The sequence below is a fragment of the Gobio gobio genome, assembly GCF_949357685.1.
Source record: "Gobio gobio genome assembly, chromosome: 6".
NCBI classification, from domain to species: domain Eukaryota; kingdom Metazoa; phylum Chordata; class Actinopteri; order Cypriniformes; family Gobionidae; genus Gobio; species Gobio gobio.
Window position 1 is genome coordinate 7352264 of NC_137102.1, and position 6253 is coordinate 7358516.

A 6253-nucleotide genomic window follows, 5' to 3' on the forward strand; every position below is an offset into this window, starting at 1 on the left:
TGCCGTCACCGATCTCTGGGGGCTCAGGGATGGGGTTGTCAGTTCTTTCTTTAACCACATTAGGGTGCTGCTGACCCGGGGGCCAGCAGCTGAACAAAAGATTCTCCCCCGGCCCTCCACCGGGGGAAGGAGCGGCCCTGCCGCCGTCTCCTGGAAAGAACTGCCCATCCCTGAGCCGTCCGCGTCAGGAGCGCCGCTTAGCCTGGCGTTTCTTCGCGAGCTGCGGGGCTGGAGCGGACTGGGACGCCTTCCTGCGGCTGCCTCTGCGCGGCCCGGGTGGAGGCTGCTGCTTGGGTGGCGCAGAGGTAGAGGGAGCCGCGGGAGGGCGCCCTCGGCGGCGAGCAGGCTGAGGCACCTGCGCGGGCGGTGGGGTGGAGGCAGCAGCTGACCGCCGGGGCAGGATATATTTTATAGCCTCAGTCTGCTTCTGAGCGGCCGAGAACTGTTGGGCGAAGCTCTCGACCGCTCCGCCGAATAGCCCTGAGGAAACGGGTTCGCTCAGCGTCGCGCATATCGGCCAGGGTGAGCCATAGGTGTCGCTCCTGGACCACATTTGTGGACATCACCTGACCCAGGGAGCGTGCGGTCACCTTCGTCGCCCGGAGAGCGAGGTCGGTGGCGGCACGCAACTCATTGCTGAGTCCTGGATCAGCCCCTCTCTCGTGCATATCACACAGCAACTTGGCTTGGTAAGCCTGAAGAGTTGCCATGGTATGCAAAGAAGCAGCGGCCTGCCCCGCAGCTCTATAGGACTTCGCCACCAGGGATGACGAAAACCTACAGGCTTTGGAGGGGTGCTTAGGGTCACCACGCCAGGACGAAGCGCTCTGAGGACACAGTTGCATCGCAACAGAACGTTCGACTGGGGGGACCCCAGTGTACCCTTGAGCCGCGGCTCCATCGAGGGAGGTGAAGGCGGAAGAGTTCGCCAAACGTTCACGGGAAGACAACGGGGCCTTCCAGGAACGCGCGATCTCTTCATGCACCTCGGGAAAGAAAGGATTTGGAGGAGCGGTCGGACGGGTGTCCGAGCGCGCCGCCCCCAAAAACCAATCGTCCAACCGCGAACGCTCAGGCTGAGGCGGAGGGTTCCACTCCAGTCCAAGCGCTGCGGCTGTCAACTCTGGGTCCGACTCGGGCAATGCTGGCGCACCCGAAGGTGGCAGCACAGCCGAATCATCATCCTCAGATGACTCCAGCCCACCTTGTGATGCGGCGATAGACATCACTTCCTCTTCCGCCGCGCCAAACGCCACAGTCGGGACAGCAGGAGCCGGCCCCGATGTAGACGCCTGAACACGGCCCGGTACAGGTGCATGAGAGGGGGGTGTGGGCCGAGGAACTAGCATCGGAGCTTTGTTCCACACTGTCACCCTCAGATCACCCTGGTCACCAGCCAAAGTGCCGCCTCCAGAGGAGACCGCAGATTGGGGGGTGACGGAGGGGACTCTCGTTCCGGCATCAGCACGGAACTCACGGAGTCTTGACCGTAACACCGAGATGGCCAGGTTCCCGCAGAGGGAACATGAGTCATCCACGAGCGCTGCCTGAGCGTGCTGAAAGCCCAAACACGTCACACAGCGCTCGTGCCCGTCGAAAGAAAAAAGCGTTCTACCGCACCCAGAAGTGCACGGACGAAACATCCTGAAAAGGACGCGTCACGTGCAAGCTCTTTTGTGAGAGGAAACTTTGCAGTCGATGCCGAAGCGCCCAGGGAAACACACACCAGCTGTCAGGCGGACCACTGCACAGATCAGCAGGCAGGAAGTATGCGATCACTGGAACGCGCCGTCACACCAACACCGACTGGAAAGCTGCTCGTCTCGAAGAAGCTGACAGAGTCTCAGAAGGCTTGTGAGGAGTGAAGAGATAGGTACTCTTGGCTCCGAAAGCAGAAACATAATGCGATATTGCCTCGTACTTCCTTATATACTCACGCGGTGAGGCGGAGTTACGTATGCAAATTCCGCATGCCCCATGGCATTGGCACGCCATTGGGCGTTTTCTCTAAGCTCGAAGATGATAGGCTTCTAAGCGAAACCCCCATTCGTTAGTCACTAACGTTACGTCGTAGTGACTGAACGAAAGGGAACCTAGTTGTGCACATAAAGTTTGCTACTGTTACACTTATAGTACACTTAAACGTTTACTTTTATATACTAAAAGTGGGCCAATTTAGTCCCAGTATTGAAATAGCACACTTACAAGTTTACTACTAGTACACATTGATATTAGTATACTTACTACATAAAGTATACTTAAAATATACTTGAACATTACTTAAGTATAGTTCATAAAATGTTTCATAAGGGCTTGCTGACCTTTACATTTACCCTCATAGCCTAGGTTCACAAAGTAAAATGTACGCATTGTATTTGAACTGATACAAGAAAAAAAAACCTCACGGAGTAGCAGTAGAAACAATCCCCTCATTTTGCAGAGAACATGAGTTCCTCAGTGAACTAGTGCGTTCCTCCAATGTCTCTTGCTTGGCAGTTCATGAGTGTGAAGGCAATGAAACGTCACACTGAGACTAGAGATCATTCTTTATGTAGATAATTTGTAATGAGGGGTGTTTATCAGTGCATGTTAAAGTTCAGTGGACCCAACAACCTCAAATATTACTTTTCACCTGCCTGCTTTTTATAACTTCCTGAGGCCAGATAAAAAGCATACTGTACAGCAAAATACAGCCAGTACTGGCATTCCAACGGTTGTCAAGGAATTGGTCCTCACAGTTTCCTTCAAGAACTCATTTGGTGATAATTCTTCATTTATGGTACTTAAATACTGAACCAACGATTTCAGAAAGAAAGATAAATCCTGCAAAGCAAACATGTTTTTCTTTAGTTAAAATGGTAATAAAAACAGCCTCACTAAGACTTTTAAATGTGGATATTGCCATACTCCATGACATCATGGTTTTACCGCACTTAGCGTACGTTTCTCTAGTACTATCATAGTTACGTCAATAGTCTTCACTGGGGGGTGCATATACATCTATAGTGTCTGATTTCAACAGACACTATAGATGTATTGAGCAAGCAGCACTGGATGCTTGGAAGTCTAACCTCCCTTAAGCAATAGTGTCTGTAGGGAAATTCAGAAACAGACGCTAGTTCCAAGAAGCAATAAATTGAACATGAGTCTTTGAACATAACTAATTGCAACCTTTGAACAGTCTCAAGCTAGTTAGCACATTAAAAGGCACAATTTAGGAGACTGTAATATAGCTTTCTCCATATGTAGACATATATACACGGTAAAAGGGTAAATGAGTAACCACGACCTCTAGTTGTGGCTGGGAAAAATTCCCTGATAATATAAAATGAACTAGTAAAGATAAAAAAGGTGATTTAAAATAGGTAAAACAGTACACGTTGTGATGTACTTCCTTAATCGTGCAAAATAAACTCAAGTCATGCAAGTCACGCACAAGAAATACAGTTAGTATGTCTCTTTTGCTAATGACTAGCCAATGACATTTTGCAATACACTGACATCGATGCCAGTATTCAGGCAGGTTTCCCACTTATTTTCTCAATCCCTTTCCTCTGACTGTCCCCACCCTGCCAACTCAGCACAGATAATGTCAAGTCAAGTCAAATTTTATTTCTATAGCACATTTACAGATGGCTGAGCCACACCAAAGTGCTTCACAATAAAGTGCTAAGTGCAAATAAGCAAAGGAAGGCAGAGAAAAAAAAAACAGATGACATAAAAACAGATGCTTTTGGAATCACTGTGGGAAGCCAGAGAGGGAAATAATGATTATGTAACGACAGGCGAAAAGGAAGTGAAAATTGCTTTCCTCCATCAACCTTCATTTCACTTTATGAGTCAACTCCACAAATCCAAACACAAGGAACCACAAAGGCTGACGATCACTTTGACCTATGAGGTGACCAGGAAAAACGGCAAAGATGGCAAAAAAAAACATTGCCAAGTAAGACGGAACTGTTATTAGAAATCATTTCAAGGACATGATGACATTTTACATGCAAAATATTTAAAATATTTAATATCAAGGTACTATTTTATATATATATATATATATATATATATATATATATATATATATATATATATATATATATATATATATATATATATATATATATATATATATATATATACAGCTGATTATAATAAAATGTTAAATGCAAGGGCTTCTAGAAAAAAATATATATATAATGCTGTTTTTTCTGAATGCTGTAATTTTGAGCATAAATTTTCATTGATGGTAAACAAAAATCTGAACCTATTTTTCTAATCTCATCCTATTTTTGTGCTGGAGGAAACTTTTGAATATATAATGTGGATTATAACAAATGCATGACTCCCTGGAACGGCTTGCCAACTGTGACCCATAGCTAACACACAAGAATCCTGCTGGACTTCAATGTCGCATTTTGCCTCGAAATAGGACATAGTGGAGGAAAACTGCTAACAACATTTATGTGCACACCCTGGTTGCTGTGTTTTTGCATATATTCTTCATATTCTGCATAATTTGAAGGACCTTTGAAAAAAAAAAAAAGTCTAGGTTATTACATTCAGGTCAGATCATGCTTTCTACATTTGACTTAAACTATTAAGAAATTCATTCCCTGAAATAAGCCTTTTTAATTATATATTTTAAAAATGTATAATAGGTACAAAACACCATGTCTGTGTAGAAATAAAACTGCATAATCTTTCCCCATTCAAGTAGGCTATAAAATGCATTCCTGCATGGTTAGACCTTCAGGATTGGATTGTTAAATCAGGATCTGCCCCTTTTTACCCACACTTATAGAACGATTCTGTGATGCCAGGTACTGTATTGTGCTACAGTAAGAAGGACTGAGTTATGAATGAAATTATGTTTTTGACATTAGAGCTGATAAACAACTCCAGCCCCGCCAACCACACCTGCACTCAAGAATGGATATGGACAGCACTTTCATAGAGGAATGATAATGACCATTATGACATTCTTTATATATTCATCCGTTATCAAAGGACTGAGATTAAAATACTTGCAATCGGGGCCCAATAAGCAATACCAACCATGCTGATATACTGTGGATGTCCTCACTATAGAGAGAACCATTCAGCAAGCGACGGAAAACACAAACGCTTTGAAAGCTCGGTCCTCATGAAGGCAAAATGTCTGCTACCGTTCGCTAAAGAAAACAAAACAGTGGCCTACCAAATTTTTCAATGTGAGGTTGCAGTCTAAATTGAACAGAGTTTAAAAAAACGCATACTGAGGAAAATATATAAGAAAACGTGTGGCCTGCACATCAAAAACAAATAAACATGGCGAATTGGCGATAACTGATTCACCACGACCAAATGACTCCTTGAGTAAGTTTGTTTAATGACTCGGTAAATCAAAAAGATTCACGACTTGAGTTATCGTTTTATTGTTAAATTTACAAAAAGAAAGAAAGAAAAATAATACAAGAAAGTCATACAGGTTTAGAACAACATGAGGGTGAGTAAATTATGACAATTTTATTTATTGAGTCTTCGCTATTTTATCACAATACGACTGGGCATATGAGCATATCTCGGTAACACTTTACAATAAGGTTCATTAGTTAACTACATTAGTTAACATGAACTAATAATGAACTGCACTTATAAAGCATTTATTTATTTATCTGTGTTAATGTTAATTTCAACATTTAATAATGCATTATTAACATTTTGTTAACATTTGTTATGCACTGTGAACTAACATGAACAAACCATGAACAGCTGGATTTTTATTAACTAACATTAACAAAGATTAACTAATGCTTAACAGAGGTGTTGTTCCTGGTTAGTTCATGTTAACTAATGCATTAACTAATGTTAACAAATACAACCTTATTGTAAAGTGTTACCCATATCTCTATGACATCTCTAAGTCCTATCCAGATGTTATTGATAGCCTAATATGAAGGAGTTGATGCCAGTTTGGGGCTGGTGGGGAGTGTGTTTTCCCACAGTTTCTAAGGCATGGGATTTGGAACGCACTGCGATGTGCTCACAGGCATCTGACAGCTGGATCTGAAAGATAGATTTCATAACAAGAGGTAAGTATAAATGTATGCAAAAGGATGGGGTCACAGACAGTGACAGTCCTTCAGTATTAGTGCAGTATATGTTCATAACATGTGCCTACAAGCAGAACAAAATTCTTATGAGGTAAATTGCTGTCATCACAAGTTTTTGCACAGGATGTGCAGGAACATGAGTACAAGGCATAACAGGAAAAGGG